General features: G+C 38.4%; 1 protein-coding gene across 5 annotated transcripts in view; it reads right to left on the reverse strand.

Moving 5' to 3' along the window:
- stk36 (serine/threonine kinase 36 (fused homolog, Drosophila)) overlaps positions 1-13,754 on the reverse strand; it is a 148,947-nt gene extending 135,193 nt beyond the window's left edge. For 4 of the 5 annotated variants that reach the window (XM_041800637.1, XM_041800636.1, XM_041800638.1 and 1 more), the window contains exons 1-2: positions 13,646-13,754; positions 7,703-7,812 (exon numbers count right to left, since the gene is read on the reverse strand). The gene's annotated coding sequence lies outside the window, so the exon portion shown is untranslated. Of the gene's footprint in view, positions 1-7,702; positions 7,813-9,157; positions 9,176-13,645 lie in introns of those variants that run through there. The other variant, XM_041800635.1, reaches the window with a different exon arrangement.
- Between the last annotated feature and the right edge of the window lie 519 nt (positions 13,755-14,273).

Below are 14,273 nucleotides of genomic sequence, written 5' to 3' on the forward strand. Positions count from 1 at the left end.
TATAGAGCCAAAGTAATATCGTCACAGTAGTTTTTGCTGAAAGTTGGAATTTCCATGCTAAACAGCCGCTTTAATTCTTGTTAAAGTAGCCATCCCATCTGAGAACAACTGGAGTAGAGACATCTGCCAGGTAGCATCTAAAGCAGAGTGACTGCTACATGTGCTGCAGCACAGTTATCAAAACTTGACATTACATGAAAAAGAATTAAAACACATGATGTGAGCCATAAAGTTTAGAAAGTCTCATATGGAAAGGAACACTGACTGGAGCTGAAGCTGTTCATATGAGTGAGCCATCATGGGAACAGAGTGTTTCATGTGTTGGTGCCACTTTATGAATTTCACATGTGTGATTTTCAAACCAGATATGGGAATCTCCTGGTTTAACTGAGATTACAGCTCCACAGCCAGGATGTAAACCTGCTGCAGTTTCCATATGAACAAAATAAATACACAATACGCAGCTAGGAAAAGTCAACACAAACTTAAACAAACACTCACAACATGAGGGTGATATGAGCTCATGAAATTCACGCTCAGCAATCACGGTCCAATCAGAGCGACATTCCAGGGACACTCAGAGAGAACAGCTCATGTCTGATAACGTGAGGAGGAACACTGCGCTCGTGTTGCTCAGTGTTTGTGCTTTTGTTGAAGCTGTTCTTAGTCGTGGCAGAGACCAAGTTAGAGAAAGTCCCTCTGTGTGGAGCCAAGTATTAATGCAAACCCTTTGACTCTACAGGAGGGAGAGTCGGTGAAAGCAGCTCTGGATTGAGAGCAGCTCACAGCAGTGATATCATTTCCCTCCTCATCGACCCAGCACGAGACGTATGTGATCTCAATGTACAGCAATGATTTAATCAAATCATGTTCTCCTCTCTCTGGGGGAACACATGACTTTGATATTTGGGAATTTGGCTGAAAGGACGAGAGTGGGATTCAGAACTCCATTATAAAACTTTCTTTATTCTAACTGTAAACTGGTTTTTATTTGGGAATTTACTTCATATCATCACTGCTTCAGTTTATGTAGCTGTCAGCATTATTTTCAATTTAGCTTCCTTTAGCTGCCAAAACACAAACCACAGATTCCAAAATAGTTGGGACATTGTGCAAAATTTGACTAAAAACACACTATGGAGATTTGCAAATCCTTTTCAACCTGTTAAAACAAAATAAAATCTGAATTTAATGTCTGCAGCATGTTTCAAAAAAGTTGGGATGGGAGCATTAAAGACTGGGAAAGTTGTGGGATACTGTACAAGTAATAGCTGAGAGCATTATGATTGGGTAAAAAAGGTGGACTCCTTGAAGGCTCACTCAAACGTCAATGATGACACAAGGCTCTACACTTTGTCAAAAGCTGTGTAAACAAATAGTTCAACATTTTATGAGAAATGTTCCTCAACATGCAGTGGAAAGGGATTTAGAGATTCCACCATCTACAGTTCATAAAAACAAAAAAGATTCAGGGAGTCTAGAGAAATCTCTGCATATACAGTGACTGGCAAACCAACACTGAAGGCTTGTGATGGATAGTCCAACATGAGCTTGAAATCACATTGGAAAACTATTGTCAGATAACACAGGAAGTCATGAAATCTATAGATGAAAGTTAAGGCTGTAAATGAAAAGCCAAAGCCATATCAGCAACATCCAAAAGCACTGCCAGCTTCTCTGGGCCCGAGCTCATCTAACATGGACAGGCCTAGTGGAAAGGTGTGCTGTGGTCCACCAAGTGGTAAAACTGATTGTTGAGTAGTCTGGACTAAAGGGGAAAAGGACCATCGAGATTGTTATCAACACAAAGTACAAAAGCCAGCATCTGTGACAGTGTGGGGGTGTATTAGTGTCTATGGCATGGGTCACTAGCACATCTGTGAAGGTGCCATTAAAACTGAGAGGTACATACAGAAGGTATGCAGTATCCTACTGAAGTCAATCAGGGAGAGCCAATGTCTGCCATCATGCTTGGCATTATAAGTCATGGCTAAATGTTCCACTAGTGTAAAGAATATCTAAAATTTCTGTCAAAATGTAGTAACTCAATGAAAAACAGAAAGTTCAGTTTAGATTTACAGGGTTGATCTGCCTTAAAATACTCTTGCTTGACTAAAATCCCTGTCTGGGCCACAGTCTGTATATAACATGGACGTATTCTCAGACATCTCAACCAACAGTTTCCAAAGAAGTGTAATGAAGTCCACTAATGGCAGCTGCCATCCTGTTAATGTTGTCTCCACCTATAACTTTCAACCAGTACTAACCACCACTAACCCTAAAGGCCTTTGCACACTGAGTCAGTTTTTTTTGTCCAAATTTTTTGCACATTTAAAAAGAAATTTGAGTTCATTTTGTTCGAATCACATTTACACACTGACGCTGAAATTTTTGTCTGTCATATTTTTTTTGGAACAGGTTTGATTTTATGTGAAATTTGGAACGAGGCCAAGTCATTTACATGGGTGACTGATGCAAAACAGTAAACAGTAAACAGCTGCTTCATTCTCATTTGCTCAGCCCTCACTTTGACACCATAGTTCACCGTGGATACCAGTCATGGAAATATAACAGATAAAGGCATATATTTGTTGCCTACACACAGGTCATAACAGAGACTTAATTTAAAAAGTTGCTCTCCATCTCTCCAACTTAGCTCAGTGCTATGACACATGAGTGGGTGCAGTATGAAGCTCTCTGTCAGGATGGATCCAGAGGGATTTTAAAGGAGTGACAGAGACACAGGCTCGCAATACGACACAAATTGCCACCTTCTACAAATTTTCAGAGAGAAGGCATTGGGCTTAGTGTGCAAGGTCCAAATGTTTGACTTTTTTCGTATTATGGATCTGAAAATAATGGATCCAGTGTGTAAAGACCTTAACTCCAGTAACAGACAACAAGATGGACTATAGGCAGGTCTTGGGCCACCTGTCAAACAGATACAAAGCCTTACTACTCAGGCAATTATTATGCAAGTTCATCCACAACTTTTATCATTAACACTAACCAAATGGATAAGTTATAGAATCAATCAAACCCCATACAGTTTGCACAATTAAAGAAATGAGCCGTAGAGACTGAAACCATGCATGCACAAGATGCTAATCATGTTTATTTCTGCTTTAAAGATTGGCATCTTAATACAGGCTCCATTGGGGATTCTTTGGTTTATGGAAACAGCCTCTACATCCCAGTATCAAGTCATGATAATAATAGCTCCTCCTATCTTTAAGAGGCAGTAAGTCTCATCTAACAAATGTCTTTTGACTAATGTCACATTTATTTTGGAATCACATCATTGATGTTGACACCATAGTTAAAGCATGCTCTGTAGCAACACAGAAAGCTAATTTGATTTTCTTTACTCTGAGATTTCTTTTGTTTTCTGGGGGGAAAAGACAAATAAGAGTGTATGAACATGTTTAATAATTTGTCAGAACACATTGTCCATGTCAAAATATGGTGCTTCTAAAGAAGGAAATCTCTGGAGGAAGTGAGACTGTGAGTGTATTTCTATTGTAAATCAGAGCTTAAAAAGCATTTTTTAACGTGCATTTTGGCTAGTAGGAGATTCAGTCTGGGAGATTTTTCTATTCCCTCTCCTCCGAGTCTTTGAGCCAAACCTTCTGGCCGCTGGCATCAGGCCCACAAACAGCTCTCCTCCTTTGTGTTGTACGTCAGTATCGATTGGATGAACGATGGCTGAGTTCAGCTCTGACAGACCATGAGGTGACTGCAGGCCTACGTCAGCTCTGGCTTCACTGTGGTTTTTCTGTGTTATATCAGCTGTCATGTTTTACTTTTTTTATGTATTTCATGTTGGAGAAGCGTTTTCTCTTAACCTAGTTTTCCCTGAGACCGTGCTACAACTGCAACCAGACAAAGAGCGAGAATCCTCTTAAGTCAAGGCTCACGTGTGACTGTCAACAATACGGCTTTATGACTGAAGCACAGTCACACAAGACAAAACCCGAACTATTCATCACTGCAGATGGACTGAATGTGGTTCACTACAGCACCCTCTTATGGCCTTGAAGAGCAGACAGAGCCTGAAGACTTAAAACCATACATTAGTCCTCTTTTTTATTGTAACAGAATACTTTTTAGGAGTAGGGTTAAGGTTATAAAATAATGACCTTCAGGTCCATTGTTATGCACCACAGCAGGCCTATTTCTTGCATGTGAAAACATACTATAAAGCATTTCCGTTTTTTTTTTAAATATGAAAATGACTTGCAAATGATTAGATACCCACACATAATGTTACACATATTGCCCTGCCATGATATATTATAAAATTTAGCTCATCAGCAAAGAAAAACTACACTAAAGTAAAGTGCATCATGGGACAAAGAGTTTTTGTGCCTCCAACCAGGGGCGTAGCTAGGGATTTTGGGCCTGCAGAAAGAATACTACACAGGGCCCCCCTTAATTGCCTCGCCAAGCAACACGTTTTGTCATTTTTACAAATATCTACACATTTAAATGTATTTTTGAACCATAACTTCTGGATTTAAGAGCAAGATTTTTACAGTGATTGAATTAAATTTACTTGCATTATTTTGCAGAACTGGACTACACCATTTGGATATTTTTGAGGAAAGAGCAGGCCCCCCCAGCATTTTATTTCACTCTATTTGATACAAATTTCTGTCTTTTGACCAATTCATTTAGTTTCTTTTTATTCGATAATGACATCAATAAATCAGAAAAAAAATTTAAAACACACTTTTCAATGCAGGCTTCCCAAGGGCCCCTCCTTACTGTGGGCCTGGGTAATCAGTATCCTTTTCCCCCCTGTGCTACGCCCATGCCTTCAACTGGCAACAGCCTAAGTCTGAAGCATTACGTTTTTGCATGATCCAAGCATCTGCATAGCCAGGCATCCATCCAGCCGTCCAGGCCAGTAATATGAACCCGATTTCTAAGTGTATATGCACTTACATACTGTAGGTTCAATTAGATATAAAGAAATAGATTTACTGCATAAACGGGGTCTGGATTAGTATGGGAAGTGTATGGGGAGTACATTTATAGCCAGGGCCACATGGAATAATCACATATCATCGGGCTTTAGTGTGTAAAAGTTATCTGATATAATGGTATACTGACTCTCTAGAAGTACCCTAACATGATTTATTCCTCTCTAGAAATAGATATTGTGGGAAAAAGTGAAGATAGCAATCCATTTTAGATCTAATATGGACTCTTAAACCACAATTGAGACTGAGACAGTGATGCTAAAACCAGTCAGTGTTTAGATTCCCCAACTAGCTGAAATCCATTGTAGGTATATCTTATATATTATAAATATTTTCTACTTTACTATAATGTGTTAGGCCATATAAGAACAACTATGTGAGGCCTAACACATTATAGTAAACATACAGTGCACAGAAACAACTGTATAGGTTATAGGTATAGGTTATATAAAATAGACCTACAACATCAGAAGTAATCAGTCTGATCTCTATCCAGATAAACCTGTCATATCAGCATACCCACACCTTATTTATTGCAAGTAAATCACAGGAAGATCAGTTTAATTTTTTAGGCTCATAGCTCCAATGAAGCAGTTTCACTGCCAGTGTCTGCCTTGCTCTGATGCGTCCCAGAAGCGCCACACTTTATAAATCATCACTGTATCAACATTAAGTCTCATCCTGCAGCAAAATCAAAAGGTCATTGGGAGGTCAGTGTGTCACAGACAAGGTAAAGTTAACTTTTGGAATTAAAAACCACAGAATTTTACATAAAACCACACATCTTTAGTAGAAAACATAAACCTTTTAACTTCATAATGTGCTGAAATGTGGTGGAAGCAATAAAACCATGGAATCATGCAGAAATGAACAGCAAATCAACCCCAAAAGGCAAAATAACCCACTGTTGGCATTCTGTTCCTGCATGAACTCACAGTTCCCCTGTGATCTCTGCCCTCTTGTCTCAAGTGGATCGGGACTGCACAGCGCTCTAGATGTGCTTACAGTTTGAGAGGTCACTCGCCTTCAGGTCGGAGGAAAACCGTGGTGCTATAGTCTGGCGCTGCTGGTGTCTGGGGAAACTACAGGTAGGCTGTGCCAGAGTTGACCCACTATGTAAAATATTGGCGAGGTTTACACATCAACTGCATCTGAAAACAGCAAACTTCTGTTGGACTTTGGCCACCTTCTTACACAACAGCAGCCTTTGATACTTGAAAATGCCCAAGACTTACATGCATGCATAATACATGAGTTAGTGTACTAAAAAAAACAACAGTGTAAGTTCTGTTGAGTTACTCACTCCCAGTAAACTTCTCCTTAATGTAATGGTTCTCAACTGATGTTCAAGACCCAAAAGTGGGTCAGGGCGTGGTTTTTTTGTGGGTCATGAAGATGTGCCTGGAAAGAAACTGTGGCATAGAGTCCATGATGTACAGAAGGTCTGAGCAGACAGATACATTTTATTTTACTCTGTTTTTCCATGATTACAAGAATACTTGGGTCATTCTCTTAAGATCTAAAATTACTGAATTCTTTTCTCTTTTTTTAGGATTTATTTTGGGCTACTTGTGCCTTTTTTGAGAAGGACAGTGGATAGAGTGGGAAACAGGGACGAGAGAGTGTGGAGATGCTGAAAAGGCCACAGGTCAGATTCGAACCTGAGCTGCCCGCATACATGGGGCGCACCTTAAACCACTAGGTCTCCATAATGTGCTAGGTTCACCACCAACTCTTGGCCTGGCATATATTCTGCAGAATTTTTCTCAGTTTTGTAAATCAGTGTACATGGTAACCAAAATCAAAAACACTTTCAGTGGATGATTTCCATAAAGGTAGCAGTACTCTACTACTCGACTAATGAATGGGCACCTCTCCAGGATGCTATGCACAGAGGAATTATGCTTGCTGTTAAAGCCATAACTGTGCAATGCAGTGAAACTAAAATGGACCAAGGAAACATTATGAAATCTTGAGGAAAATGACCAACAGTCAAATGTAAGTCAGCACATCTTGTCCATACAGAATGAAAATCAAGATTCTAGCAAGTCTTTATGCTGAAGTGAAAGCATTCAGCTTTAATAAGATTGTTTGGTATTTCATCGAGTCCTAATAGTGTTTTAAATCACACGGTGTGCATCAACAACACAGACAGCGTCAACTCCAGGAAAACCTGTCAGAGCTTTTGTCTCCCACCATAGGAGACCAGTCACAGTCTAAATCCAATTACAGCAATTTCCTTCAACTTCCAAAAGCCCCATAAAGCCTTCAGACCTCATTTCCCCGAGGTCACGTCAAAAACACAAGTGTGAGAAAGCAATGGCTGCAGTCAAACACAGAGGGTGATTAAAAAGCTCCAAAGCTTTCAGATCGGCTTATTCTGTTACTTTATGAAACACAATGTTTGTCGTCTTTCCACTGATCCCTTATTCAATAAATAAACACAAACGCTAAGATTTCTGCCTCTTCTTAAGCAGTAAAGTTATCATTGAAGCAGATTTTGTTTCATGGGAATGTCTGAGAGTTATACTTGGCAGGAAAGAATGTGAAAACATGTCACCACATTGCCAGTTTGATGTTTTGGGTATAAATGAGAAGGATGAGCCATCAGGATTTGTACATTTTAAATATTATTGCTGCATAAAATGACTGATATTAAAGTGTTGCCTTTAGAGAGTTTTTTTTGTTTCTGATTTGTCACCATTAGTCAAGATTACCTCATTTCCTCAGCGCTGTCTTGACGTTGATGTGTCTTGTTGAAATGACATCAGGGGGGTAATCCTGCGAGGATGTCAGCTCCATTAGACAGGAAGTCTTTGGGATGTACCTGAGGACAAAAAGGAAACTCTAATAAAGACTCTGACAACACCACAGGGAGATCCTGTTATATTTGAGTCTCCAGGTGACTGATGACATGACATGAAACTTTAAGCTGTGTCACAGAGACAATCAGTTTTCTTTAAGCATTGTAAACTTTAGATGTAAGACTGCTCAACAGAGAGAAAACAAAGATCCAAATATGTTACAGTCAGGGCTGTGGTCCAAGTCTCTTCTAGCTCTGGAAGGTTTCTAACTGATCAAAATGACCCAGAAGTGTCTAAAGCTTTTAAATAAAATACACTGCAGCACCGAAAACTTCCAGAAGTTGTCTGGATGAGCTAAATGTGTGAACACAAAGGAAAATGTTTCACCCTTACTTAATTTAGGAAGGGCGAAAACAGATGGGAAATACACCATGAGCAGCTGGGTGTGGATGATGAATTTCCTATCCTGCAACCACAATGCATATAAGGAAGCATCATCTTACTCTTTAAATATTCAGCCACCTGTAATGACATGCTTTTCACATGCATGCACTTTAATATGGAGCCAGCCCCCTTTAGCAGGTCTAACAGCCTCCACTCTTCTTGGAAGGTTTTCTACAAGATTTTGAAGCGTTTCTTTGGGAATTTTTGCCCAATCATTCTCTAGAGCATTTATAAGGTCAGAGACTGATGTTAGAAGAAAGGACCTGACATGCAACCTCCATTCCAGTCAAGTTTTTCTACAAGACTCATCAAAGCATGTCTTAAAAGTTGGATTAGAAAAGGGCCTTCCCCAAACCGTTGCCACAAAGGTAGAAGCAAAGCATTGTCCAAAACGTCTTGTTGAGCAGAAGCATTAAGAGTGCCCTTCACTGGAGATAAGAGGCCTAGTCTAAACTCTGAAAAGCAGCTCCGTACCATTATCCCTCCTCCACCAAACTTCACAGTTGGCACAATGCAGTCAGGCAGGTAATGCCCTCCTGGCATCAATCAAACCCAGACTCACTCCAGACTGCATGACTGGTCACTCCACAGAACACGTTTCCACTGCTCCATGGGTCAGTACCTGTGTGCTTTCCATCACTCTGTCCAAAGCTTGGCATTGTAATAGTGCTGTTTTTTTTTTAAACTCCCAAATCATCCTCAACATGCATGTTAGCTTTTATTTGCAGCCACTAAATATAACATCTATTGCAAATGCAGTCCATGTGGCCCACCTGTTTGTGTGGCTTTTTTTTTTGTGCAGCACTTCGACAGTGATTTCTATCAATTATCAATTCAACACACACTTTGAAATCCTATTGCTTTACCATTGCTTGCTGTTAGTTATAAATGATATCAATTACTTTCTCAGTTTCTTTGAGTTACCTCTTCCTGTGTCTTCTTCCTGGTTTGGACACAAGCTGGAGCTGAGGGCGGAGCCTGGCTCTCTGGAGGGACTGTACCAAGAGCTCTCACAGCACAGGGGTGACCAGGGTGTCTTTGTGTTAAGTTTTAGTCATTTGTATCTCCTTTGTGTACTTCTTGGTTTGGTCTGCTTTGTTAAATGCCCCCTTGTGTTCTCATTCTGTAGTCTTAAATCAAGTTTGGCCAATACAATGCAAGCTTTGCTGTATAAAGATGTGGAAAGTCACACAAGAACAGGAGCCAGACACTGAGTTCATGGTCCTATGAAATTTGGCTAATATAGGCTATATGCACATGTACTTCCACACTGTGAGACACTTCTTTCTGTTCTCATCAGTGATGTGAATTCAGGCTCTTTTCAGTGATCTGGCTCATTTGGCTTGGCACTGCAAAAAGAGTCAGCTCTTTCGGCTCCTAAATGGCTCTTCATTCGGATACCAGTTTGGTTTCATTTGACCTGCCAATTTTAGCAACGTTGTAACATATGATTGATATTCAGGCAGGTATTTTACACCAACTATGCTCAATTTTTAAAATTGATGAAAATATCATTTAACTATTTTTTTAAATCTACTGTCTCCCCAAAACACCTTGTGGGCCAGATGAAACCTAATCACTGACTGGGCTGTTACACCATCAAACACGAGTCTTTAATGCATGGTGTGCCTTTAGTAGAGGATAAGCGATCATTCTTACTAATCAATCAAGTAACACAGACACACACACTCTATATACAAATGATAATAACAATAATAATGATAGTTAAAAAAATATAAAACGGTTTTCAAACGGGATCCTACTCTTTGAACCAGCTCGTTCATGAACGACCCATCACTAGTTCTCATCCTGTCGCAAACATGGCATTTTTCACCCAGTCTTCTCAAGATGAAAATGTTTTTTGCCAATCAGATTTTGACAGCTAGCATGTTGTCGCTAACTGCATTCAAGAGAAGGAGGAATTTACAGAGGAAGATGGTACTAGAATGCCTGAAAAGGATGTTTGGTGAAATGAGCTCTACTATGTTCATATTAGAAATCAAACCATGTGACAGCCTTATGACCATGTTCCTCATAAAGACAGCACTGTATGCTTGGCCTGTAGGGCTCACAGACTAGTTATTAAAGTGACAGGTGTTGTCACATTTTACATTTCCTTTGAGGTACAACCTATAACTACTATCATGTGAAGAAAGTGCACTAAGCAGCAAGGAAAAATTTACAAGCATGTTGCATAATGTTAAACTTCATGAGGCGCCCCTCTCCTCTGTCATTCGTTCACGTGTGATCGGGAGAATTCACGCTGACGAGCTTCGTTTCATCAGCATGAGACAGCTGCTGTCTTCATGCTGCTTTCTCTGCATGCAGCATATTTCTTTTTAATGCTGCTTTAGTGTCTTCAGCAGGCTGTAAATGTAAACATAATGCATGTTGGCAGGTGAAACTCAACAATTTAAAAGTGGAACACACTGTTCAGATGTTTCCTTCCAAAATAAGAGCACATTTTACCTTATATGGCTCATTTAGGCTCTGCACTGAATTACTGCGATAACAAAAACAGGCCGTTTTTCCACTTGGAGGATTTGACTCCATTCCCACACAAAATCTAAAAGAGTAAAGATCTCTTTAGAGGAGCTATAAAACTGTCCAGCAAAAACAGAAACAGATAGAAGGATCTCTTTCAGCAGCCTGTCCCTGTGGTTGTAACGTTTAAGTCTTCATTGATTTGACATGTTTTGACATTTAATTTGGCTCCAATGCTTGATTCAGTATGAAACACACTGAGACACGGACTGAATACTGAGATCAAACCAGACGTGTGTTGACTATCATTTTTAAATATGATTAAAGGCTCCTGTGAGGAGTTTTTAGATGGTTATGAAACAGAATCAAATCAATGCTGATGTCTCTGAGTGACCTAATAAAGCAAATAAACCAATCAGCAACAAGGCGCACTATGTCTGTGAAACATTTTCATTGCCTGTAACTGCTGCCAGAGGTTAGTTATAGATAAGGCTTTTAATAGCAGACAGCCTTTGTTTTCATTTACCAGAGAAAATATTATCAATGAGTGATACATTAGCCTGTTTAATGAAAGTAGGACGAGAAATGTTTTTTTACAAAAGTAAATCATAAATTAACAGGACAAAATCACTGAAAAGATATGATTAGGAATGTAAAGACAAATTCAGCTTACATTACAATGCCACATACAATGAAACACGATACCAAACCATATCATAATGCGATGTGATATGATACAACACTGGACGTATGATATGATACCAAACTGAACAAATGATACCATACCACATGGCAAGATAGAAAAGTATGATATATTACGATACCATATGATAATATAAAATACGATATGTGATTAGCCTGTGTTGTTCTACCTAAAGGAAACAAGGTCATACAGTTCAATATGATAAAATATACGACATCACATACTGAAATAAAACAATGATTGAATGAATCAAGTTTTATTGTGAATGTATTTGTAAGACAATGCAAAATGTTCATAGAAATAATTAGAATTACAGCATACGTTAGGTTATGATGCTACATTATGATACGTTACATTATGATACACTACGTTATGATACGTTACGTTATGATATGCTACATTATGATACGCTACGTTATGATACACTACGTTATGGTACATTTCATTATATTACATTATGATAGGTTACGTTATGTTTCGTTATGATACGTTACGTTATGATACGTTTCATTATGATATGTTACGTTATGATATGTAACGTTATGATATGTAACGTTATGATATGTAACGTTATGATATGTTATGTCATGATACATTTCCTTATGATACATTTCCTTATGATACGTTACGTTTGGTTATGATATGTTGCGTTTGGTTATGATATGTTACCTTATGATACGTTATGTTATGATACTTTATGATATGCTTCGTTATGACACATTACGTTATGATACGTTACGTTATGATACATTATGTTATAATACGTTACGTTATGATATGCTTATGTTATGATATGCTTATGTTATGATACGTTATGATACATTACATTAAGATACGTTACGTTATGATACATTGTTATGATACATTATGTTATGATACACTTCGTTTTGATATGTTACGTTATATGTTACGTTATGTTACGTTATGATACGTTACGTTATGATACATTACAGTATGATATTGCTACGTTATGATAGGTTACCTTATGATACATTATGATATGTTACGTTTTGAAACGCTTATGTTATGATCTGTTTCATTATGATATGTTATGTTATGATACGTTACTTTAAGATATGTTAGGTTATGATACACTTCATTATGATACGTTATGTTATGATTTTTTCGTTGTGATATGAGACTGTTTTTCAAGGCACACGGAAGTAAGGCATTAAAAAGGGAACTGTTAAGATTAAATGGTTGGAACTGGTTGAAACTACAGCAATGTAACGTATGTTTTTTGTCAAATTGAGGAGAACTTTTTATAAAGATTTTCACCAGTTTTTAAGTCTATTACCAGGTATTATATTCAAATGAGCTCTAAGTGGACACACTACATCAAAAATTTCATTTGTTTTCCTGTGATAATATGGGTACATTTTGGTTGTTTTCTACAGATCATAATCTAAATTTCTCAAAATGCCAATGTTTGTTTTGTCATCTTATTATTATTTCTCCAGATATTGAGAAATAAGCAGGAAACCAGGAAACCGATTTTTAGCTGCATGCCTATTTGTGATGTTTTCTCCTTGATGAGAAAAATGAACACAAATCAGTAGTTCATCTCTGGAGCTTTATGGGCATGTCTCTGAATACTTTTGTAATTTCAGGTTTTTTAAAAAACAAATTCTCATTTTCATTCTCAAACCTTGGCTCTTATATAACAGAAATTCTAGGGATGCAACTGTACACATGTGCAGACTGTGATGAGAGGTTACAAAGGGTCAGAATCTAAAAACACCAAGTCAAAGAGTGTGTGATGATAGATTTTCCACAAAGACACCAAAGGTCCGTCCCTGCTCATGTCTGTAATAATAAAGTAAAAACAGTAGCTGTGGGAGCGTGCATCATGTTGGTGACAGAGTGAACCAACCCGCCCATGACAGCCACTAATTACACACTAAAGATACAAATATTTTTACCAAATGTGCAGTAACTTGTCCTGTTTTTAGATCACTGACATGGTCATTAGTGGTCTAGGCAAACATTCAAATACATCCCACCATGACACACATACCAAAGCAAGCACCTTGACCTCTGAGAGAAATATCTGTCAGAACATCTTGCTTTGTTATGACTGGTGGTGCAGCAGAGGTGGAACTGCTGTTTGTCAGTTTTGTCTCAACTTGGGTTTACTGTCAGCGGTGAGCATTAACCCCGTTGAAATGTTTGCAGGCGGGAGGCCGACTCGTCCGCAGCTCCAGGGTGAATCTGGACTTACTGACCTGAGTGAGAAGGAACAGCTGAGGAGAGGTTTTCTTCTTCTGGGGTTGTGTATGTCTTCATGGTGTACTGGTAGTCAGGAATACAGATTAACCCATGGGTGGACCTTCCATACACAGGTGTCTTTAACTGCAATCACTTGAGACACATTCACTGCAGTCAGGTGATCCACATTTCACTAATTGTGAGACTACTAGCACCAGTTGGCTGGACCGCTGTTGAATTAGGTCAGTCACTTTAAAGAGTGTGAATATTTATGCAGTCACTTATTTTACATTAAATATTTTTATTTACTTGACATTACTTTGTAGAAATCTGTTTTCTCTTTGAGATTAACCCCTTAAAGGTCCACGATCACACCAGCATGATTTTATCATTTGCTATTTTTGTTACATGATAGCATGAAAACAAAGCCACATTTTGCATTAGAATCATTTAGTGTGGAAATCACGATTTTTAAGCTTTCTTTCCTTTTTTGTTTAATGTCAATAGGCTGAGTAAAACAGGACATATGACCATTTGCTATAAAAATAAATTTTACACATAGGAGACAGTGGCATACTGTACAGGACTGGCACTTGTATTTTATCAGAATTTCACAATTTTGTAATTTCTTTTTTAAAATGACAT

Source organism: Cheilinus undulatus, linkage group 12 (assembly GCF_018320785.1).
Source record: "Cheilinus undulatus linkage group 12, ASM1832078v1, whole genome shotgun sequence".
NCBI lineage: Eukaryota > Metazoa > Chordata > Actinopteri > Labriformes > Labridae > Cheilinus > Cheilinus undulatus.